Source organism: Vulpes vulpes, chromosome 16, assembly GCF_048418805.1.
Source record: "Vulpes vulpes isolate BD-2025 chromosome 16, VulVul3, whole genome shotgun sequence".
In the NCBI taxonomy this organism is placed as follows: Eukaryota; Metazoa; Chordata; class Mammalia; order Carnivora; family Canidae; genus Vulpes; species Vulpes vulpes.
The window spans coordinates 6,984,894-7,011,022 of NC_132795.1; positions in this window are offsets into that span (position 1 = coordinate 6,984,894).

Below are 26,129 nucleotides of genomic sequence, written 5' to 3' on the forward strand. Positions count from 1 at the left end.
AGAAATGAGCTTTCAAGCCATAAAAAGACATGAAGGGAAACTAAACGCATCGTACTAAATGAAAGAGGTCAATCTGAAAATAAAACATACAGTAAAATTCCAACTATATGACATTCCAGAAAAGGAAAACTTTGAAGCCAGTGACAAGATTAGTGGTTGTCAGTGGGGAGGAGAGAAGAGAGGGATGAATAGGTAGAGGATAAATAGGATTTTTAGGGCATTTAAACTGCTCTGTATGATGCTATGATAGTGGATACATGTCATTATACATTTGAACAAACCTAGAGAACATACAACACCAAGAATTCACATTACAAAGACAAAATAAACTATGGACTTTGGGTGATACTGATGTATCAACATAGGTTCATTGATTATAACAAATATACCACTCTGGTAAGAGGTGTTGATTGGTGGGGAGATTGTATGTCTCTGGGATAGGAAGTATGAGAGAATTCTGTGTACTTTCCACTCAATTTTGCTGTGAGCTTAAAACTGCTCTAAGAAATAAAGTCAATTTAAAAAATTAATGAATGAGCCCAAAACTTTACTGAGTTTTGTAGTGGGCAGAAAAAGGGGAATAAAGCAAGTGATCATGTCCCTGCCCTCAAAGCATTTGTAATGTAATTGCAAAGATAAGACAAAATGGCAATAAAGAGGATAATATTAAAAATATGTGATCAAGTAAGATAATTTCACTGAAATTATTCTCTACCTACATTAGCTCCCTTAGGGTAGAAATCTCAACACCTAGGACACAGTAGGTCAGTTGAAGTCTCCTAAAGTGAATAGAAGTTTTGTGGTTAAAAAAAAATTTTTTTAAAGTTCTGTGGTTAAGTATTAACTCTTTGAAACTAAAGATTCTTCTTCCTTTTTTAATGGAATCATAATCATAAAGACTTGGGTCTTTTAATTTTTTTTATTTGAGTACAGTCGACACACGATGTTGCATTAGTTTCAGATATGCAACACAGCACTTCAACAATTCTGTTCGGCTCTGCTCGCCGCAAGTGTAGTGACCATCTGTCACCATGCAATACTATCACACTAACATTGACTGTGTTCTCCGTGATGGACATTTTTTTTTATAGGCAACCTTCCAGGTTACCTTTATTTTTATTTATTTTTTTTAATTGGAGTTCAATTTGCCAACATATAGCATATCACCCGGTGCTCATCCCGTCAAGCGCCCCCCTCAGTGCCTGTCATTTTAGTCCCATGACTTATTCATTCTATAACTGGAAGCCTGAATTTCCCACTCCCCTTCACCCATTTTGCCCATACTCCCACCCTTTCCCCCTCTGGCAATAATCAGTTTGTTCTCTGTATTTATGGGTCTGATTCTACTTTTTGTTTGTTTGTATATTTGTTTTATTTTTTAGACTCTACATATAAGTGAAATCATATAGTAATTGTCTTTCCCAGTCTGACTTATTTCACTTAGTATAATACCCCCTGGGTCCATCCATGTTGTTGCATGTGGCAAGATCTCTCATCCTTTTTCGTGTGGCTGAATAATATTTCAATGTGAGCGTGTGTGTGTGTGTGTGTATTATCTTCTTTATCCATTCACCTATTGATGGACACTTGGATTGCTGCCATATCTTGGCTATTGTAAATAATGCTATAATAAGCAAACTTTTTTTTTAAGATGGAGAGTTCCTGTTCAATGAAAATCTTACTGAAGCCCAAATGGAAAGCAAATAAAAATGGATTTGTTTTGATAGGGCAGGAGAGTTGCTCTTGGCTGGTACCTTTAGTTCCTCACTCCTCTGGCAGCCTCAGTGAAGATCAAAAGAGCAATATTTAAGGCAACGTACTCTAGGTACTCCCTTCTGTGTCCAGATTAAGATACAAGGACTTAGACTTGGGGCATGACCCAAGGGCACAGAGGGAGAGCTTTTTGGTTCTGATTCCCAATTGGTTGCTCATCCCACATATATGATTGGTGTCCCTACCACCCAAGGACAACTTCACAATCCATCCTATGTGAAAATACACAGGTGGCCTCAGGTGGTTGTTGTGCCTCTGTTGAGGACAGGAAGGTTAGTACAGCCAATTCCACCAAACCACTGGTTGGTTGATTCAGTGGAATATGAGAAGGCGTTGAGAAATCTTTCTAACCCTTTGTTTTGATTTTGGCAATGGGTAGACTAAACAATTGGTAGACAACCTGAATGGTCGCTTCTCTGCAGTTTAAGACACACCCCAAAAACCTTGAAGCTGCTTTTAGTGAGGTAGAAAATGGGCTCAACTCACAGGGCTGTTGTGAGTGTTAAATAAAAGAGTGGACATAAGAGAGCGTTTATAAATACATGGATTCTGTATTTTTCATATTGAAAACTTGTGGGAATGAGATGGGGAAGATTGGGTCAAGATAGAATCAAAAATTAAATCCTGACCTCCTGATTCTTAGTCCAGATGTTTGTCCTTGTACACCACCTATATCAGCAAAGATTTAATCTTGACCAGGGTCAGCAAACCATAATTGCTTTCCAAGTTATGGCAGCCAACACAGTACGATATTGAAGAGAGGAGGCGTTTTTGCACTCTTTCCCCTCACCCCACTGCAATCAATTGCCAAGAATTTCCCTCCTCTTTTCAAAAAGTAAAGAATTCTGGCTCAGGTCCTCTCTAACCACAAAGACCCCGTGACAGTTTTCTATATACTATGGCTCAGTAATCTCTCGTGTGATTTTTCAATCTCCTTTTCACGTGCTTCAAATGTAGGGAATGGGGGTCAATGTATCCTCAATGATGGATGGATGGAAGTAATCAAGAAAGAAGAAGAAATAATGACATATTGATTTAAAAATTGAATCAGGAAGTTTCTTCTCCATCAGTGATTATAAATTAGGTGGAAATATGGCATAAATATCTTGTCTTCAAGGTGGTTCTTGTGAAAATATATCATTCTACAACAGCACCATCTAATAGCATTTTCTGTGATGATGGAAATATTAGATATCTACACTATAGTCACTACTGCATGGTGGTTATTGAACACTTGAAATGTATCTAGTGTGACTGAAGAATTAAATTTAAAAATTGTGTTTGATTTTCATTAATTGTATTTAGATAGCCATATATGGCTACTGTGTTGGACAGTGCAGTTCCAAAAATCTAAGCTTATAACTATAGAAGGTTAATATTTATGGATTCCATATTGTTAAGGAAGAAACTAACAATTAAAATCAGGTTATCAAAAAGAATTTTATTTCAATTTTATGTTATTTTTAAATGTGTGATGGGTAAAAAGGATATATTCAGAATATTAGTAATATCTATCTCTGGTAATAGAATCATAGTTTGTGCTTTCCTGTACTTTCTGTTTTCTCTAAGATAAACAATTTGCTATACAGTTCTTAAAGTGATTGTTTCTCTATCTGCCCATGTACTCCCTCACTATTCCCAAACACAGTGTTTGCAAAAATTTGAAACACTCTCATGTAAAAATCTCATGGCAGGAAATGTGTACAGCTTGCACAGGAGTAGGAAGATAGACACAAAACTATCTGGGTATGTCACATACAGACAAGAGGAAGAGTAGAGACAGAGAGCCCACACCCCTTCAAGCCCTGGGTGGGCACCCTGGAAAGCTACCAGGATCCCAAGGGCTCGGGTACCCAACGGCAGCCCATGATTTCAAGAAGATATCTTAATTCAGAGGTGAGTCATGGCCCTGGTGGAATGGATTTTGAACCTGGGACTACGCCAGTGGGAAGGTCAGACTTAGCACACCCTCTAATAACAGACACAGACCCAAGTTGAGGCCAAAACAAATGCATTGCATCATCTTGGGTTATTATCCTCTATCAAAGCTTGTATCCCTTAAGAATAAAAATTGGGTGGTGGTGGAGAAAGGGGGAGGAGAGAGGAAGCAAGCTGTAAATATGTTCTGCTGCAGACAGATCATTCCTTTGGGATCATGAAGTCATTTGAATACTGATACTGAAAGGGACCTAAAGGGGTCATTGCATCCAACCTCCTTCTTCTATTGCAGGAACCCACATCATCTCAAGTGATTGTAAAGCTCTTCTGTGTTGCTAGCCCTACTGAGACTGATAGGGACAGGAAAATGATTTCTTGCATTTTAATATACCCAGGTGGTAGTTTAGGATACTTGTAACTGCTTTGCTAGAAATCGGTCATTCTATTCTGTGTATAAATAAGTCCATTCTCATTCACTTCCTCATACACACTGTTTGTCTCTTCACTTTATGTATATATTATTAAGGTATTCCTCTAGAGATAGTTTTTCATTTTTGTCAAGTTTCTTCAACAAAGGTAAGATGGAAAAGGGAGAAATTTGAACTATCAGTGGTGTAAATTATACTGCAGGTGGCCATACAATAAGTATGTCTTGATGATGGAGTTAAAAAAAAAAAAAAAGCCTGACTTTCTTTAATCCTAGATTCTTTATAAATGTATGACCAAAGTGATACAGAGAAAGGAGATTGGGATGGCTCTTCCTTTGTTTCAATAATTCCCTTCCTCATAGCTGACCCCAAGTTGTAGAACCCACTGAAATATTTCCTCACTAAGACTTGGAAAATTTTCTTATGGATTTGGAGTACTCCCCTGTATTTTTTTCTGCCCTGATCAAACCAAGATATCTTCATATAAAGGTGGAAAAAAACCACAAAATTTTCCATTTCACATAACCCATTTGAAACCCAGTGGATTTTTCTCACGCTAAACTGATTTTAACTCAAGGTCTAGAATTTCACAAATGCATATATGAGAAGAGAGGCAAAGGCGAACTAGAACAAGGATGAACCAACCAGTCTCCAGGAATAAAGTATGAGGGTGAACACTTTCACTCTCAGGACCTCACCTGCTGCATTAGTAAAATCCCATTGCTCTGACCAGGGCAGTGTCCTCTTCTATCAATACCATAATAACCCCACCGATTGTTCTTGGGAGATAAAGAAGGTTAAGATTCTAGTACTCTAGCTGGGCTAGGGAAGATGTGGTTTGGATGGAGAAAGGGATGAGACAGGGTATGTCTCAGCAGTACACAAGGTTGGGTAGAGGGAAAGAAGAGGCAACATGAGCTGTTTAGGCTAAGTGGAGGCCAGAGTCCTACTAACCATGCTGAAACCAAAGCTCTATGTGAGATTATAGTATTAGAAAAGGAGACCCTGGGATACTATTTTAAGGAATCTCCATTCAGTATAGCAAGCAACTTGGAATCTTTAGAAGTTCTAGAGTGAAGGAATAGTACAGCAAATCATGCTTTTGAAGAATATTAATGTGTCAGGAGTGTGTAGGCTTATTTGCAGGAGAGAAGAGAGATTGCAGGTCCAGAGTCCAGTAGAAGGATGTTGCAAGAATCCTGGCCTATGGTGTTGAGAGCTTGGAGAGGAGGCTGGCAATACAAATAGTGATAAAAGTAATAATACAGCTCACATTTGCTGGGCACTTACTACATGCCAACCATTGCACCAAGGATTTTACTTGTATTATCACATTTCATCATTACAACAACCCTATGAAGTAAGTGCTACTACCACTACTACGACTACTACTACTACTACTACTACTACTACTACTACTATTATTTTCAAGTGTGGAAAATGAGGTCCATAATATTGTAAGTAAAAAAACAAGTAGGAAATGCATTTCAGAAGTGGATCGAAAGAATTTGCTAAGTGTTAAGGGAAAGACAGAATGTTTGAAAAGCCTGAATAACTGGGGTTAGGGTATCTATTGGTGTTAATGACAGAAAAATGGAAGTTTTGCAAGGTGAGCAGGTTGTGTTTGGGGCAGGGTAAGAGGGAGGCAACAAGTCTTTTTGCCCCATATGGATTTCCCATTTTCTTAGAAGTTTCAAACACTTTTTTTCTAAATTCCCATAACATGTTCTCAATAAGATTTCCTACCCCTCAACATTTCTATGGCTTGAGAAACAAATCTGATTGAGATACCTTATGGACACAATGACCCAACACCAGACAGTAAAGAGAATCCAGAGACAAGAGTCTTTGCCCTTCCCTATGTGGGCATGGGTCACTAGTGACCTCATTAACCATGGCACTGACTGAAGTCTCTGCTCTTCCCTACCTCCTTCTTCCACCTGCATTTTTTCAGCCACCCCAGGCTCCTGCACTTAGGGGACAGGCTGACTTCATTTCTTTACAAGTGCACCATGTAACTCCCAGTACTTGGATTCCCTCCTGTCTGGGGAGAGGGATATGTTGTGGGAAGACAATGGCAGTAAAAACGTCTCTGTGAGGGATGGGACTTCCAAGGGGGTCTGGGAGCCAGTATCTGCCAAAGGCCACTGGGAGGAGGGGTAAGCAGTTTTGACGTCAAAGAGCCTCCAGGGTCCTGACACAGAATGAGATAATGGCTTATTTCCTGAGGGAGTAACCCTCCTGTTCCTATGTTCTGGTATAACTCAGGGCACTAGGAGGTTAACTAAAGATGAGAATCTTCTTCTTGTTATGTTTGCCTTAGAAAGATGTGCACGTGTGTCACATACATATGTTCCTATACCCAGGCTTTCTCTGGGTAGAATTTAAATGTAGTTACCCGGTGTCTTCACTTTCTCTCTCTAGTATATGTCTTCTTCTTTTTTTAATTTATTTTTATTTTTTTCCTCTATATGTCTTCTCTTCAGCAATCATCTCTTATCCTTTTCTTGACCTTCCTCTTCTCCTTCCTACCCCAGTGAGTTAGAGAAACCTTAGACTGCATAACTTCCATGAGAGGAAGGAGGGAAGATAACGCTCCTATTCTCCTCTTTCCCATGAAACCCATCATATTGAAGTCAGTCACCCCATAATCAAGTTAAATAGGTACCAGGGGGAGACATAAGACTCTTCCTAATGGTCTGAAGTATAGGATTCAGCTTCATTGAATGTTTGAAAAGCCTGAATAACTGGGGTTAGGGTATCTATTGGTGTTAATGATAGAAAAATGGAAGTTTTGCAAGGTGAGCAGGTTGCGTTTGGGGCAGGCTAAGAGGGAGGCGACAAGTCTTTTTGCCCCATATGGATTTCCCATTTTCTTAGAAGTTTCAAACACTTTTTTCTAAATTCCCATAATATGTTCTCAATAAGATTTCCTCCCCCTCAACATTTCTATGGCTTGAGAAACAAATCTGATTGAGCTACCTTATGGACACAATGACCCAACACCAGACAGTAAAGAGAATCCAGACACAAGAGTCTTTGCCCTTCCCTATGTGGGCATGGGTCACTAGTGACCTCATTAACCATGGCACTGACTGAAGTCTCTGCTCTTCCCTACCTCCTTCTGGTGATATCCTTATTGGTCCTTACAAGTGCTTAGGAAGAACCCCCACGTCATCTCCAGGTCTCCAGGTAATGCCTCTTAACGTCCCTCTTCTATAGAGGGTCTTGAAGGAAAGAGTCAAAATTGGAGCTTTCCAGACGGGGTATTTTCAGAGCAGCCAGGGCAGGCTTAACAGGGGGCAGGTTTCTCCTTGCTTCAAGATTTCCACCTAATTGTCTCATCACATAACTTCACTTTGCCGACAACATCTACACCCTCTTAGACAAAACCTAATCCATAGGCACATAAGTAAGCCACCAACATTTGATATCTGACCATTTAGCCTCTAATTTTCAGTTTTGATAGAATATAGCAAGAAACGCATTACTTAGTCAACAAGTTAGTATTCTCCCCAACTAAGTAGAATTAATTTTCTAGAAAGTCAAAGACTTTGTATATTGTGTTCCCCAATGCCCCCCCCCCATCTATCAATCTCTAGAACACGGAGCATTGTGGGCACATTCCTGATGGTTTACAGTCATTTAATTGCCCCCCTCCCCTCATTACAACCTCTTGGTATATCAAAGGTGGAAAACAACATTCAGCCTAAAAGGTGATGCCTGGAATACAAAATCTTTTCTCATTTTGCTGGCTAAACAGGCAGACTTTGGTGTGCTAACTCTTCTCTCAAGATTCATTGGCCTTGGGATCCCTGGGTGGTGCAGCGGTTTTGGCGCCTGCCTTTGGCCCACGGCGTGATCCTGGAGACCCGGGATCGAATCCCACGTCAGGCTCCCAGTGCATGGAGCCTGCTTCTCCCTCTGCCTGTGTCTCTGCCTCTCTCTCTCTCTCTCTGTGACTATCATAAATAAATAGAAATTTAAAAAAAAATATATATATATATATAAAAAAGATTCATTGGCCTTCTTCTACTTGTATTCTTTGGTGGACAGAGGAGTCTCTTCCTAAGTCTTGCCTACAGAATGGTCTGATTGTTGAAGGGTGCAGCAGTGACAAATTCGGGACCAGGGTACTGCATTTGTTTCCTAGGGCTTCTGTGACAAAGTATCATAGACCAGGTGGCTTAAAAACAGCAAAAGTTTATTCTCTCACAGTTCTGGAGGCCAGAAATCTGAAGTTAAGGTGTCAGGAAGGCCATGCTTCCTCTAAGACTCTGGATAGAACCCTTTCTTGCCTCTGGTAGCTTCTGATGTTGGCCACTGATCCTTGGCATCCTTGCCTCACAGCCAAATTACACCAAATCTCTGCCTCTGTCCCCACATGGAGTTCTCCCTGTGTCTCTGTCTTCTTAAAAAGGCACATGTTACATTGGCTTAAGACCCATCCTAATGATTTCATCTTAACGTGATTTTTATCTATGAATTCCTCACTTCCAAATAGTGTCACATTCACAAGTTTACAGTTTAGGACTTGGGCATATTTTTCAGAGAGGATCCAAACTCAACCCATACCTGGCCCTCACTCCCCTCTGTTATATGCGGATTTGCATGCAAGTGAACACACAGCCATGCATGGCCAAGCCTTACCCACTGCAGAGGTGATGCCCAGATGATGGGTTTGACCAGCAGGTCTGAGTGTGGCTTCTGACTCTGGGCTAACTAGCCATCTGACTTTGAGCAGGCCGCATGTTAATCCCACTGTTGAAGAGACAAGGAAACTGAATCTAGCTGACTAAGCTCACAGGAAGTTGTGAGGATGGCATGAAATACACTTTGAAAATAAATTGCAAAACCTGGAAAACTGTACAAATGCGTGGGGAGATAGTCATTATCCAGGCTGCTGTGGCCTTTATGGTGAGATGTGAAGTCATACCTAAGAAGGTAGAACCAGGAATGTGAAGATTTGCTGAGTAGCAGATAACTTTCACTCTTTTCTAGTTTCTTCTAGAATCCAGAGCTTTTCCACAAAATCCCAGGTAAGATTTTCCAAAAGCTGTCTATTCTTTAATCATTATTCCTGGCTAGATTTCCAAGAACATTCCACCTTTGTGTCTTAGATGCACGGACATGGAACTTAGAAGGGCTTCTGATTCTTCCTCTGAGAGATCCACTGAAGTCAAAATGAGGTTGTATTTCAAACTCCAAGTCTAGAACTTTGCAGTAGTTCAGAGTTCAACACCATGGAATAGAAACAAATCTCTCTCGTCCACCCTCACCTGCCATCCTTCATTGTACTGCAACTGGATCGATTTTTCTCAAATGCAGATCTGATTGTGTAACTTGTGCTCAAAAGTCATTGATTGATCCCTAAGACTTACTGGGTAAAATACGCAATCCTTGTCATGACTTGTGGGCTTCCACAGTGTGGCCTCCCTCTACCCTTGAACCATATCTCTCCCCATGGACCTCCTGCTTATCCATGATGATCTCTTTGCAGTCCTCTGGCTACGCCAAGTTCTCTCCCCAGTCTTTTCCATTTTATATTCTCATCTTTCAGTTAGAGAAAAACAAACAAAATATAGTCATTAATGCTTGATATTTTACCAGCAGGGATGGACCACGTAGCCTGGAGAGTTTGTGGACTTAAAGGTTAGTTTTTGATTGATGTCACTTTCAACCCCCCTCTCCCTATTCTGTCCCCACACAAAAGAGATATTACACTCTGTGAGGTCCCAAGGATCCTTCTACTTTCTGTGGCTGTTGCTATGCTGTTGTTGTCAGATATCCATCAGATTAGAGTCCAGATTACGTGCAACTGGGAGAATGAATAGTGCACGCCCCTGTGTGAACGCCCACACAACTACAATAAATCATCACAAGTGAAAGAAGCAGCCCCAATCTGAATTTTCCTTGCCCGTGGAGGGGGCTCCAGCCTTCATGTTTCCTCCCTTCCTCTCTCTATTACTGTATCTCATCATCCTTCTTCTTCTCACCACCACCCCACTTCAGCCCTCACTATGTCATGGCTGGACCACTACAAGAGTCTCCTCTAGGTCTTCCCAGAATACTCTGAAATGACCTCTGCTCCTAGGGCAGGCCTTTTCTACTTTCTCTTTTCCTCCACCTCTCAAGCACTCGGGTTCTTTGGAAATCTTTGTTTCTTTTGTAACTTTCCCATGAACAACACTACATCCAAATTGAAATAACAAACAAACAAAATCAGAGAAAAACATTGTAAAGAGGGTCAAAAAGGCAATCTATCTATCTATCCTACTCCCTTACTCATAGTCAGTCTCTTAACTCAAGTAGCTACTGTAATGCTCCCTCCTCCCTCCCTTGCATCCCCAAAAAGGAATTACTTGTTTGGGTCCCAGGCCCAATCCTTTGCCTTTCCTCAGATAAAACATCAAGCATCCAAATCTTCCTACCACAGTCCATGCCTGGCTATACCTTGATCCAGTTGTGTAATCTATTAAATAGATGAGAACAAATAGCTTTGATTTAAGCAAAGCGCAAACACACACTGAAGACATTTCTACACCTCTCTCTTAGATCAATCTAAATTAACAAGGCATGAGCAAGCAGGCTAACCTCACCCAGAACCTCAGGGTAGAACAGGCAGGAGATAACCAGGGTGTCTTTGATTAGTGGATCGCCCTGTGGATCTTCATTCTCTTGTACTTTGATGTGAAGCCTTCAGCCGTGACTCAGCCTAGGAGGGGGTGGGGGTGCCCAGGGAGAAAGACACCAACCAAATCTGCCACCAAAGGGGGTGCCACAAAGTAGCATAAATCTGTCTTCTCAATAGCTTGCACCCTGAGAAATTCAATTATCACTCTCAGACACAGCCCAGAGACACTCACAGGTCTCTGATAAGGTGTCAACAGTAAGGAAAAGAAAAGAAAAGAAAGAGATCAAAAAAACTCCTGAACCTGCAGAGCATTTATTTGATAGAAGCAAGCTGAAAACTTGAGAAATCTCCATAAATTGGGTAGAATAGAAAAGTATCCTACACACCTCCCAAAAATCCAAATGCAGACACTTGTTTTGTGGAATAAGGTAGAAGATTAAAGCATAGACTAGACATTTCGGCATTTGTTAGTTTCTACTAATTAGATAATTGATTTGAGGTGAATTTTTTTAAACTCTCTGAGCCTTTGTTTCATCTCTATGTACAACCCTAATACATACTCAGAGGCCCATGTTGTTCAGGCTGAAAAGTGTCAGACTTAAGAAGCAAAGTCCCCAAATTAAAAGTAATAAAGGTGGAATTCCATATATTACTCATGGCTCTCTGAAGACCCTAAAGCGGGTGAAATACATGGTTCTCAGAAACACTTGTTCAAATTCTCTTACCTCTCCAGCAGTTTCCTGTTGTGAGTGCTCTGGCTCTGGTCTCTAGGGAAATAAAAGTTTTTCCCTTTCACTCCCTACTCACATAGCTTACTGCCATCCTTCCTTTCTATCCTCCAAGTATCATACTATCTACATCAACTTATCTCTTCCTCCAGAGGGGGAAAATTTCCTCTTGTTAGAGCATAGGAGGTAGAAATCAGATCAGCATTTCTAGGATTATTTTTGGTGAGATTGGGGAAGGAATAGGTGTGGAAACAATCCTACTGATTGATTTTTTTTTTGTTCCATAACTATAAATATGAGACCTCTGATCTCTCCTTGCTTACCTCACACATTTGCTGTATAGATCAAATAAGATATTGTTTATTCCTTTGGAAAATTAAAATCAGCATCATCATATATAGTATTTTAATGTGAACCCACATAAAAGGTTTGGTGCAATTTCCTTTTCTTAAGTATCCATAGAACAGCATAGGGAGAGGAAAAGAAGAGTCTTTCCTTAAAATAACTGTGCAAATGATCACACCTCTGAGACTGTTAAGTGTTTCTCTCTAATGTGAAATATGTCTTTATTTCATTTGTCCAGTTTGGTACTCCTAAGGATAAGGCTTTGGCTTTGTTTTTATAATATTGTGTCTCTATCAATGGGAGTCCTCCATTGATTAATTAACAAATTCATTTAACTAAAAATATTTATTAATGAATTGGTGATTTTCTCCCTTTAAATAATCCTACCATGAGTCAGGTTTTGGCTGTTAAAAATCATAGTCCTTTCCCTCAAACAGGACATGATCTAGTGGGCGAGGTGAGAATGTGAGCAGATAGTTTGTCATTGATTCTGTAGCGCATGATGTTGTTCATCCATGCTTTGACTGTGTAGATGCCATCCTCCCTTTCCAATGTGCTACAAAAGAATGAAAAAGACATGTCATGCTCCCTTTGCAGTTAGTGTTGTCCATGGAACCCAGCCCTAGCACATGGGGAAATCTTTGAGAAAACTTTTCTTCCCTGATAACAAGAAAGAAAAGCAGAATAAGAGGGTGGGGGGGTGTAACTGAAAAGTTTTTGCACAACAAAGGAAACAACTGGCAAAATGAAAACCTATGAGACTGAGACGAAAGAAAATATTTGCAAATCTTATATCAGCTAAGGGGTTAATATCAAAAATACATAAGGAACTCTTACAACTCCATAGCAAAACAATCACATATGATCCAATTAAAAAAGACAAAGGAGCTGAATAGACATTTCCCCAAAGAAGACATACAAATGGTCAACAACAAAGATTTATTTCCTTGAGTTTTGCTTTCTGCAATTCAGCAAGCCTTTTCTCTTCTTCCTCTCTTGCTTCTTAGGTTTATAATAAAGAATTTAGAAGACTTACCAGGTCTGGAATATAGATTGGGAATGAAGTACTAATAATCCAGCTGAAATAATTAATCCTGGGTCAAAGAGTAAGATATTTTTATACAATTAAGAGAAAAAATATTTGGGAGTTGGGGGAGTCTATCTTCCAGATTTTAGACAAATATAGCAGCCTTCTGAGTATATGTAGCAAGAACCACATTCCTCCATGTTTCACAAACCATTGGCAACACTGCTCTTGGGACCATGAGACCATCTAGGATGCTGGAAAGGAAACCTTCAAACAGAAACCTTCATAAAGGACAGGCAGAGAGAAGAAAACAAGCATTCTGTAGGGCCCTGTAAAAGTGTGAAAAAAGCCATGAATAGTTTTCTTTAAAAATGCACATGCACTCAGGGTGCCTGGATAACTCAGTCAGTTAAGCATTCGATTCTTAATTTCGGCTGAGGGGGGCACTTGATGGGATGAACACTGGGTGTTATGCTATATGTTGGCAAATTGAACTCCAATAAAAAAAAAAAAAAAAAAAACTTCGGCTCAGTTCATGATCATAGGGTTGTAAGATTGAGCCCTGCTTCAGGCTCTGCACTGAGTATGAGATCCTGCTTGGGATTCTCTCTCTCCCTTTCCCTTTGCACTTCCTCCCTTGCTCTCTCTTTCTCTCTAAAATTCAAATAATTAATTAAAAAATGCCCATGTCCTCAAAATTTTGAATATAAAATCTGAGAAATTTCTATCTCCCTGAAGAATGTCCATGAGAAGTCTTCCTGAGTACTATGAAGGAGAAAGTGGTTTGGTAGAAATATGAAATGGGAAGGGGGATCACCTTCTGTAAATGGGAAGATGAGGCCTTGCAAAAGACAAGAGAGGAGCAGTAAGAGGCCAGTAGAGATGATAGTAAATGAGCTTGGCTAGGTTAAGGCACGTGGAGCACTGGCATCTAAATGATTTAGAGTATGGACAAGGGAACTTGGAATGTGGGAGAAGCTTGGTGATGACCCTGACACAAACAAGAAATAGCAAGAAAGTCTCACAGAGCCACAGAGCTCTAACTAGTGCAAATCTGTGACTGAATGAGCACAGTCATGGGAGTGTAGAGACATGGACAATTTGGGGAAAGCATGAAACCTGGCTCCAGATGATGGTTGCATTGATCTCAAAAGTTTCCTATATTTTTAAGAGAAGCTAAGATTCTGAATTTTTATGTAAACATCTCCTGATTTTTAAAATATCATCTCAATTTTTATACTCTGAAAGCAACTAAAATCAGCTATGTCTGTATCCTCTACAACAGCCAAGCCATGGAAACAATACACCTAACCCCCCCCCCCCACACACACACAGGAATATTATTCAGCCATAAAAATGAGGAAATCCTGCCATGTGTGACAACAGTGAAATAAGTCAGAGAGAAAGACAAATACTTTAAAATCTCACTTTTACATGGAATCTAAAAAATAATAAAATAAAACAAAATCTCATAAAGAGATCTGATCTGTGGTTTCCAGAAGTGAGGGTAGGGGAGGAGGAATTGGGAGGAAAGTGATGAAAAAGTACAAACTTCCAGTTAGAAGACAAGGAAATGGGGATCCCTGGGTGGCTCAGCAGCTCAGCGGTTTAGTGCCTGCCTTTGGCCCAGGGCGCGATCCTGGAGTCCCAGGATCGAGTCCCACATCGGGCTCCCGGCATGGAGCCTGCTTCTCCCTCTGCCTGTGTCTCTGCCTCTCTCTCTCTCTCCATGTCTATCATAAATAAATAAATAAATCTTTAAAAAAAAGAAGAAGAAGATAAGGAAGTACTGGGGTGTAATATACAACGTGATGACTACAGCTAACACTGCTAGATGACATCGAGGAGAATTGTTAAAAGAGCAAATCCTAAGAGTTCTCACCACAAGAAAAAATAAAAATAAAAATAAATAAAGTCAGCGATGCATGTCGTATCCTGCCCACAGGTCTCCATTCTGAAACTTTTGCATCAAGTGTGTGCAGCATTGGGAACAATTTCAGACATCTGGCCTGAAGCCTAAGGGATGGAGAGGAAAGCACCTGAACTCAGGAAGAACTTGGATTCAATGCAGCCAGCTGCTGATGAGCTGTCTGACCTCAGAAATTACTCTTAGCCTCTGTTTGCTCAACAGCACAGGAGGAGATGGAAGCCAAGGAGCTCCCAGGATCCCCCTGCCACCAGTTTGGACATTCTGAGGCCTTTCAAGGCTGACCTGGTCAGTGGAATATACACAGGTGTGGTCTGACCATTGAGAAAACACATCTGGCTGGCCCCTGAGATTTTCATCTCTCATTTCCTGCTGGGGTCCAGGGACCTTCAATTCCTCAGCAAAGTGGATCTTCATCTGTGTTTTCTCAGGGGCCTGGGGAGAAATGGCATGGCTTTAGGGCTGAGATCATCACAAACAGCAGTTGTCTCACTTGTTTGTATATGGAGGTAGGACCCTGGCACTGATAGGTAGCAATCACTCTGTGTATGTCCCACAGAGTACTGGCAAAACCCCAAACATGATAAAGTCTGCACCTGTAATTATCAACAAAGACAATGCTGGAAAAGAGCCACTGTCCCTCTATTAGCTGGTAGAGCACAGATGCCCAGCAGCTAGGCATAACCTTGCAGCCTAGAGAAGTTGATGGTACTTACCATTCACTGACATCCCCTCCCGAATGACAGCCTGTAGGTCCAGATGCTGGGATCCCTGAGACAAGGTCCCAGGTTGATGAAAGTCTGATCAGGAAAAAATCTCATAGAATGTTCTGCTCTTCAAGAAACTAAGGTCACATAATTTGCTGAACTTACACCACTAGGTAGAGACAAAGCCGTGGCTACCTCATAGCAACTCAAGAAGCCACAATTAAACTAAAAGGATAAACAGTTAAAAAAAAAGGGGGGGGGGGACATATTGAGCCTCTCCTACAGATGAGAAATCATAAATCCATACCAGTAACCAGAAAAAGTATCACTGAAATGTGAATTTTTCAGAGTGAGTCTTTGCTGGAGAAAGCACTCATATGTGTGTAAGTCTTGATATGTTTGCTAAAAGTTCATGTGCAAAGGCATGGTCACAATGTGTACATGACATACTTACTACTGGTGATTTTTTTAGCCCCAAAATGTCTATTGTATAGATGGGGGTTTAGTGAGTACTTACTACTCCTTCACTCATTTGGTTCTGGACAGACAGCTGGTCTGTCCAGAATGTCCAAAATGCATCCTCATTGCTGCTGATTGTCCAGTTCAGTTAGTTTCCTGATCAAAATCAATGGGAATGGAGATGGGTCAGTAACCATTTGTGTATAGCATGGCTCTGTTAAAGAGGTCAAATCTTCTTCCCTCCAAATCTTAAGACCTTGTGAGATAAAGAAGTCAGCTAGCTGGGGGCATCACAATGCCAGATTTCAGGTTGTACTACAAAGCTGTGGTCATCAAGACAGTGTGGTACTGGCACAAAAACAGACACACAGATCAATGGAACAGAATAGAAAATCCAGAAGTGGACCCTCAACTTTATGGTCAACTAATATTCGACAAAGGAGAAAAGACTATCCATTGGAAGAAAGACAGTCTCTTCAATAAATGGTGCTGGGAAAACTGGACAGCCACGTGCAGAAGAATGAAACTAGACCACTCTCTTACACCAGACACAAAGATAAACTCAAAATGGATGAAAGACCTGAATGTGAGACAAGATTCCATCAAAATCCTAGAGGAGAACACAGGCAACACCCCTTTTGAACTCGGCCACAGCAACTTCTTGCAAGATATATCCATGAAGGCAAGGGAAGCAAAAGCAAAAATGAATTATTGGGACTTCATCAAGATGAAAAGCTTCTGCACAGCAAAAGAAACAGTCAACAAAACTAAAAGACAACCTACAGAATGGGAGAAGATATTTGCAAATGACCTATCAGATAAAGGGCTAGTCTTCAAGATCTATAAAGAACGTATTAAACTCAACAGCAAAGAAACAAACAATCCAATCATGAAATGGACACAAGACATAAACAGAAATTTCACCAAAGAAGACATGGACATGGCCAACACGCACATGGGAAAATGCTCCGCATCACTGGCCATCAGGGAAATACAAATCAAAACCACAATGAGATACCACCTCACACCAGTGAGAATGGGGAACATTAACAAGGCAGGAAACCACAAATGTTGGAGAGGATGCGGAGAAAAGTGAACCCTCTTACACTGTTGGTGGGAATGTGAACTGGTGCAGCCACTCTGGAAAACTGTGTGGAGGTTCCTCAGAGAGTTAAAAATAGACCTGCCCTACGACCCAGCAATTGCACTTTTGGGGATTTACCCCAAAGATACAGATGCAGTGAAACACCGGGGCACCTGCACCCCGATGTTTCTAGCAGCAATGTCCACAATAGCCAAACTGTGGAAGGAGCCTCGGTGTCCATCAGAAGATGATGGATAAAGAAGATGTGGTCTATGTATATGCTGGAATATTCCTCAGCCATTAGAAATGACAAATATTTGCTTCGACGTGGATGGAACTGGAGGGTATTATGCCGAGTGAAATAAGTCAATTGGAGAAGGACAAACAGTGTATGTTCTCATTCATTTGGGGAATATGAAAATTAGTGAAAGGGAATGAAGGGAAAGGAGAGAAAATGAGTGGGAAATATCAGCGAGGGTAACAAAACATGAAACACCTCTAACTCTGGGAAACGACCGAGGGGTGGTGGAAGGGGAGGTGGGCAGGGGGTTGGGGTGACTGGGTGATGGGCACTGAGGGGGGCACTTGGCAGGATGAGCACTGGGTGTTATGCTAAATGTTGGCAAATTGAACTCCAATAATTTTTTTTTTTTTAAATAAAGAAGTCAGCTGTCTTTTTACACATTTCACTGTCCTGTCTCCAAGATGATGACTCTGCACAGCCACAAAGTGGCCAGAGCTCCTTCTTCCTGATTCCGGCTTCTAAGCTTCTTCTCTAAGACCGTGATGGTTCTCAGCCACGTGGGATCCTGGAGACATGTAGGTAAGGAGGGAACTAGTCACTCCACAGCCTTGCGTGAATTCATGTAATGGGATATCCACTGATTGGATGGACTCAGAATACCACGGCCATGTCCCTTGTTATGAATGCTTATGTACCCCCCCAAAATTTATATGTTGAAGCCCTAGCTCCCAATGGAGTTATGGTATTTGGAGGTGTGGCCTTTGAGAGAGGTACTTGGGTTTAGATTGAGGTCATGAAGAAGGGACCCTCATGATGGAATTAGCACCCTTATAAAGAAAGGTAGGGAGAGAGATTTTTGCTCTCTCCAGGCCCATGCTCCAAGGGAAGGCCATATGAGGACACAGCAAAATGGTGGTCATCTACAAGGCAGAAAGCAATCTCTCGCCAGACACCAAATCTGGCAGTGCATTGACCTCAGACTTCTCAGCCTCCAAACTGTGAGAAATAAATGTTGTTGTGTATGCCTCTCAGTTCAGGGTATTTGGTTGTAGCAGGTCAAGCTGACCAAGACAACCCTTCTACCAGCCAGTTCCCTGGCAGGTGATACTCATCCGGGGCCACCCACGATTCTACACTACAGCACGTTCAAACAGCCCTAATAACAGCACATTTAGAGAACTCATGTTAGCGGTGAAATGAGCATGCATCAGAGAGTCCTCCAAGTAGAGCCCCACATCTTTTAAACTTCCCACTTCCATTCAGCTTGACTGTCCCCTCTGCCTAGAGTCAGAAATCTTCAACAACATGATGTTGGATCCATCTCAGCTTTCAAACCAGGGACCCATGGAGGAGCCTCAATGGTGTCCTGGCATAATTGCTGGTATCCGCTTTCAACTCCATTCCCCATCCTCAGCAGGAGTGACAGAGCAAGGAAAATTAGAAGAGGAAGAGGCCAGCCCAGTTGGTGAGTTCCTATGTCTAGACAGGCTGATGAGTAAAAAGTATTCCTCTTGGAGGTCCATGAACCTGGAAAATAACTTCAAAGACTGATTCTGTTTTTCCCTCTGATCACCCCACACTGTCTTCCCTGAGATCCCATCCCAGGTTAAAAGGCAAAGAGTGCCTCCTCTTGGCACTCAGGCCGCTGCTCTGACACAGGCCCTGTCTGCCTGGCCAGCCCGGGCTCCACCCCTTCCCCTCAATGAGGTCCATTCAAAGCCAAGGGCTCCATGTACATGAGGGAACCTGCTCACCAAGGCTGGCCTTTCAAAGGCCAGATTCCAGCAGGGTGAGACCTGAGGAGGCCCGGGATATTCTATTCCTTGAGATTTATGGTGCTGTTGTTGTTGTTCCTGTTTTTATCAGTCCATCCTATTTCCTAAAATTCACAGAATCCAGAATCCTTTGACCTCTAAGTTGTCAGGGACCTTAATATCCAGCCACCCAATTCTTCCTGCAGGATTCCACCTGCAGACCGTCATTCAACTTCTGCCTGAAAACATCTAGATATGGGAACTCAGAGTTTCTCATTCCCTCTTTAGTCATCTCTGTTAGAATGTTCTTCATTTTCATTGCGACAAAATGTCTATACTTCATAGTAATTGATTCTATTGGAGTTTTAGAATCATGGATACGTACCAAACCCATAATGGAAGTTTGAAGGAATTCTAATTTAGCCCCTTTGTTTTCTTTTTTTTTTTTTAATTAATTTTTATTGGTGTTCAATTTACCAACATACAGAAAAACGCCCAGTGCTCATCCCGTCAAGTGTCCACCTCAGTGCCCGTCACCCATTCCCCTCCAACACCCGCCCTCCTCTCCTTCCACCACCCCTAGTTCGTTTCCCCAAGTTAGGAGTCTTTATGTTCTGTCTCCCTTCCTGATATTTCCCAACATTTCTTCTCCCTTCCTTTATATTCCCTTTGTTTTCTAGGGAGCCCTTTAAATTCAGTGAGTTCCTGAGTGACATCACAGAGAAATACAGGGATATGGACCATCTCAAGCCCAAGCTTTCTGACCAGGTACAGGGGAGTAGATCACCACACCAGCAGTCCCTCTTTTCTCCTAGGATCAGATTGCACCATAACAGTTATAGCCTTTTGGGACTTAAAGTTCCTTTGTAGGGTGCCTGGATGGCTTAGTCGGTTAAGCTCTGCCTTTGGCTCAGGTCACGATCTCAGGGTCCTGGGATCGAGCCCTGCATCAGGCTCCCTGCTCAGTGGGGAGTCTGCTTCTCCCTCTCCCTCCCCCTGCTCATGCTTGTGTCCTCTGTCTCTCTCTCTGCCTCTATCTCAAAAACATAAATAAAATCTTAAGAAAAAAAAAGTTTCTTTGTATGGAATATATGACTTCAAATTGGTTCCTAACCGTTATTCTGGTTAAATGTCAGATGTTTTCCCAGCAGAGCAAAAAGCCTCAATAGAAGACCTGAAAAGGCATCAGGAGGTGGAGTGGATAAAGGAGAGAAAATTTGAAGGATAAACCTCAACCTACTCCTGTCCAGGGTCCCACTGGGGAAGAACAGTTCCTAGTGGTCCTCCTCTAGTCTGCTAGCCCTGGATTCAACTGAGAGCAGGGTGGTAGGAATGGGGGACAAGAGAGGCCAGTCAAAACCCATATGGCAAGTCAACAGAAAATGGCATCCTTAGATCCGTGTAGTGTTCTCTAGTTAATAAGATCCTTCCCCACCCATTTTCACATTTGATCTTTACAGTCATGTGGCAACGTAGACTACAATCATCCTCACTGTATACATAAAGAAATCGAGGCGTTACAGACATTAAACATGACTTGGCCAAGTTCAAAGAACTAGTCATTGGCAGAACAGCATATTACCTGGGGAAATCCCTGAACTGTAAGATAATAGTCATAGCCAATATCGACTGAGCACCTATTATGTACCATGCATGCCTCTGAGTGCTTTATCCATTTTGCAGGTAAGGAAGCTTGGCACAGAGATGTTGTGTAACTTGTCCAAGGATACACAGCTAGAAAGATACCAGGTTGGATTTCAAACCTAGGAAGTCTGAACCTGTGTGATGTGGGGTCTCTCTGTGGGTGCCCCAAACCACCAGCCCAGGGCTTCAAGGACACAGTCCTAAAAATCTCATGGTAAGGTCAGATTTTGACCCATGAGACCCATTCTAACAATGTGCCCTTGTTTGTGTCTCTTGATAAAACGTTTTATCATAAAAAAACTGGTGATGTGCCAATTTAGAAGGCACTTGCATCTATCTACAGCTGAAAATCATGAATTTGAAAGGTTAAAAAAATATTTTTTCCTCTCCTCTCTTTTTTCCATTTTTATTTTTCTCCCCCTCCCATCAGAGTACAAGGAGCCATCCTTCAGCCAAACTCATGGAGGAACAACCCAGGGAGGAGCCTGAATGGTTTGGTCTGTTTCTCCCAATTCCCTCTAGATTCATTCAGATCCACATGCAGGTTGTTGGGATTAAGCTGGAATCCCTTGAAAGGTCCAGAGATCAGATGGCCCACTGGTTTCTGCTCCAATCTGTCATTCCAGAGGCCAACACCTTCCAGCTTATCTACACATCAACTTTCTCCAGAGTGAAAAGCTGAGTCCTTGTCCTCAATGAGAGTCTAAGACCCACATGCTTGTGGCCAAACTCATCCTCTTTCTCTTCACTGGGGCTTCATCCTGCACTAGACTTCTGTTGAGGCCAATGGCATTTGGGCCAACACCAGCCTTTCAGATTCCAAGCTGTGAAAACTCAGCTCTTAGTCATGAGTCAGTTTGCAATCTGGAGAAGAGGTCCAAGGCACACCTATCAATTATGTCTCTAGAATTCACATCTGTCCTTCCCTCTACTTCTCATCTCCTTCAGAATTGTTTGCCTCTGCTTTACCTTGGCTTTCTGTCTTGTTTTACTGCCAGCAGTTTCTCCCCCACTCCTTACTGCCACTTTCAAAGTGATTATCTTAAAGTTCAGCTTCTGGTGTGGCTCTCTGCTGCTCTAAACTCTTCTGTGGCTCCTTATTGCCTATCATCTTACCTCTTAATAAATCCTTAACATGGATTTTCCTCCATAAGGCCTTTCATAACTTGACCACAGCTTGCTTTTCTAGAAAGTGAACCAAATTGATTGTTGCTTTTCCCAGAAGAGGTTGGTGGCCATTGAGGGGATATCCAGGCTCTGCAAATCAGAGCAGAAAGTGTCCTGGGTCCCTGTTTCACTACCTAACTACCTACCCTTCATTTCCTGCACCTCAAGTTTTCTGTTCATTCAGTGAAGGCTTAGAGTCAGATGGACTCTGGGGTCCCTTATGGTTCTGAAATTCTAAAGGAGTAGATGGAGTATAAACCTAGATCTAGATCCTAAGTTTGATGAGAAGATTGATCAAGGGTAAATGACTTACAGAGAATCCCAGAGAACAGGACTCAACTATGGGGAAGCCAGGGCCAGAAGGTCTTGAGAGACTCCAAAGTTTAAGGTCATGCCTCAGTACCTTAACGACATGCTGGAGGCACCCAGATACCCAATTGGACTCTGGATGAGATTCTGATTTAATTAGTCTGGAGTGTTACCTAGTCTTTGGGATTTTTAATAGCTCTGTGGATGATTCTAATGAGCCATGAGGTTTGAAAGCTCAACTCTAAGTGAAGAGCAGGCATGGAGGGGCAATGATATGACCTTTATCAAAGGGTGATGTTGCCCACATCACAGTTCAGACTGAGACAACCTATATAGGAGATGGACTATACCTCCTCCAGGAGCTGGCCAGGATTCTCCTCACCTCCTGGGCTACCTGTACCCGGCTGGCTCAGAGAAACCCCAGTGACAAGACTCTGTCCACCATTACCGCCGGTTCACGAACACTGTTCCTTCCAGCTCTCTGTGCCCAGGTCTGCCTGGAGCTATTGGCCTCACTGACACTGAGGAAGGTTGACACTATCGGCTATAATCTCAGCAGCCTGTATCCTCCCAGCTCACCCCAAAGCCTGTTACTTTCAGCTTTGCTGGCATCTATGTGGGGGACAGGACCGAGAGGTCTCTCAGGCTGGGTGACATTTGCCTCTAATGCTGTCCTCAGTGAACTGCTGAGCAGTGGTGGAGGAGTCAGAGGACTGGTCTCTGTAACGCCCCAGGAGAGCTGGGGCCTGTCCTTCCAGACGCACTGAGCTGTGCCCTTTCCCAGCCAAGGGTAAGAACTGCCAGCTCACCTCTGGAACTGAATGTGAGAGTGGGGCCAGCCAGCCGGGACTGGTCAAGGGGTGGCGGTCAACCCGCACAGGGGAGCCAAATGCACACATTTTCACCGTGTGGCAAAAATTTCATTTTAAAACCTTTGGAAAGAGAGTACCAAACATTTGAAAAAATAAAGTGGTGATAATAGCAACCTAGCACAAACTCCTGCTCCTTGTTCCCTTTTGTGACTTTTGAGCAGACTCTCTGCCATTTTGCACCTTTATTTGGGGTGGACAAGATGTACCTCCACACACACTGCTCGCTCTTTCCCACTCCGTGTTATATGCCCTCAGCTGTATGGACTCCATCACTTACTTCATGCTTGCTGGCTTCTAGGAGGATTTAGCTAATGAGGAAAAACAATAGGAGATCAGAGGGTCAGAGCAGAGTGACACTGGGGTATTTAATGTGATAGATGGCTCTATTCCTCTGTTAAAGACCACAATTCCTATAAAGCTATCTTTCTCTGCCTTCTAGTAATTGCTCCCTTCTCTTGTTCCTTCAAGTCTCTTGAATATGACTAGCCTGGGAGATTCCACACCGGTCCTCATCATCTTTTAAAAATCATGCCGAGGGCTCTGTAAATGGCCCCTTTCTTAAACTCTTCTTATACTATTACAGTCTCCTACTTGGACCAGAATGATACAAGGGGTGTGTGTGTGTGTGTGTGTGTGCGCGCGCGCTTGTGTGTGTTTGCCTATGTGAGCATGTGTCTGTGCATTTGTGTATGTGAGTATATGCATGCATGTGTGTTTGTGTGTGTGCATATATGTGTGCTTGTGTGTATACGATGGTTAGAGAACACAAGCTTGCGTAGGTAGGGGTAGAAATGAGCTCTCCAAGACAGTTCTCTGGCTGAAGAAAAGCAGCCAGTCCCGGCACTGTCCTGAGTCCCGCCTGCCCCACTCTCCTCGATGACTTGCATAACCACTAAGATGCTGTGGTCCAGGGCTCCTCTTTTTAAGGCTCTGTCCCAAGTAAGGAAAAAACTCCTTTCCTCATTTCCCCCTGACCATAGTTAAGACAGGATGACACTATCAGTCATTTCTGTACATTAACTCACAGAAAACAAAAATATCCTTTTAGTATACTGCTTTTCTGGTCTGGCTCCTCCAAGGAAAAGATGCCAGGACAAGATCAAACATGCAAGGATTTGATGAGGGGAAATGCATCTGTGAGAGGAAATCAAGAAGGACGTGGAGAAGGCTGGGAGCGCCTTCAGCCTATAAAGCAATTCCAATCTTGCATGAAGGAGAAAGGGAGGGAGTGCTGGGCTGAACATCCTAGACTGCTCAGAAGTCTCAGGAAGGTTTGGCAAAGCCATCTGGGAATCACTGAGCCAAAATGAGCTTACACAGCAATCCCGTGACTCCTGGAAATCGATCTGCCTTAATGTCCCCAGTGCACTCAATCATTAGTGGGGAGCAGCCTGTGGGAGGTGTGGCCTTGGAGCAAACATGGTGATGGATTTTAGAGCACAGTATCTGAGACCCTCAGTCAATTAAGCTCCCGGTAGTAGGAGGTCTGCGAGGCTCAGTCTCATGGCCACCAGAACAGCCTCTCGTTATCATGAAGAAGGCTATTGTCACACTGTCACAGCTCTGCTACTTCATCATGCCAAACCATGCTATATGATTCTAAAACATTCGGTACATACTGTTGGAGTCAATTTTCCTGCCACCCTGATTTCCCCTGAGCTATACTGGCAGAAGGACAGACTTTATGACAACCCCAGTCCCTACCTTAGCCCTGCATAATAGATAATACCACCTTCAGTAAGAAAACAGAAGTTTGGAGAACTGAAGCATTCATTTACCTCGTGTTCCTTTCTTTTATTAAAAAGCATGAATTGTCTATTATATTCTTAACACTGTGCCAGTTACTATGGCTAGCACAATAAATAAGAAATTGTTTCTGTCTCTAAGGATCTTGTTGCCTAAGAGAATGATGGAAAGACAGATTTATACATGTGCAGTAAAGTGTTACAGGATTGCAATGTCTGCACAGGCTATGGGGGGCCGGGGCAAAAAAGGGGAGGGGCCAAGGCCACCAGTGAGGGTAGGGCAAGCCTTCAGAGAGAAGCTGAACCATATGCCAAGTCCTTGAGGGTCTACCAGATGGACATTGTGGGACAGAACCACCTGGCAGAGAGTCATGAAGACAAGCACGAGAGTGAGAGGCAGTTTGGTTTTATTGAGTGATCTGTAGCAATGTGGGATGATTGGAACATGCTAAAATGCGGGGAGCAGGAAATCCTGAAAAGACAGAAGGAGGGGGAATTAGAGACAAGACAGGAGCTATGTGGAGAAGAACATGCAAGTAAGGGGTGTGAAATGTATCCACAGGGCCCTGGGTTGTAAGTTGAGAAATGGTATGATCAGATTTCCATGGAACAAAGAAGATTCTTCTGGGGGCGTCTGGGTGGCTCAGTTGGTTAAGTGCTCAACTTTTGATTTTGGTTCAGGTCATGAGTCCAGGGTCTCAGGATCAAGTCCCACGTTGGTGTCTGTGCTCAGTGCAGAGTCTCTTTGGGATCCTTTCTCCCTCTCCCTCTGTCCTTCCCCACTGCATGCTCTCATTCTCTCTCTCAAATAAATTAAATAAATCTTAAAAAGAAAAAAAAAAAGGAAAGTATGATTCTAGCCACAAGGTAGAGAAGGAATTAAGGGGATAGCACTGGAGACAGGGAAGCCAGGGTGGTGACAGTTATGACAAGTCAACAAGGAATAAGGCCCTAGAGAACCAAGGCGAAAGCAGTGACTCTGGAGAAGGGATGTGGTCAAGAAGTAGTGGGGAGGGGCACCTGGGTGGCTCAGTCAGTTGGGTGTCTGACTTTCGATTTTGGCTCATGATTTCAGCATCATGAAATCAAGCTCCAGGTCAGGATCCATGCTGGGTGTAGAGTCTGCTTAAGATTTTCCCTCTCAGGGTACCTGGGGGGCTCAGCTGGTTAAACCTCTGCCTTCAGCTCAGGTCATGATCTCAGGGTCCTGGAATCAGGTCCTGCATCAGGCTCCCTGCTCAGCAGGGAACCTGCTTCTCCCTCTTCTCCCCACTCATGCTCTCTCTATCTCTGTCGCTATCTCTCAAATAAATAAATAAAATCTTAAAAAAAATTTTCTCTCTC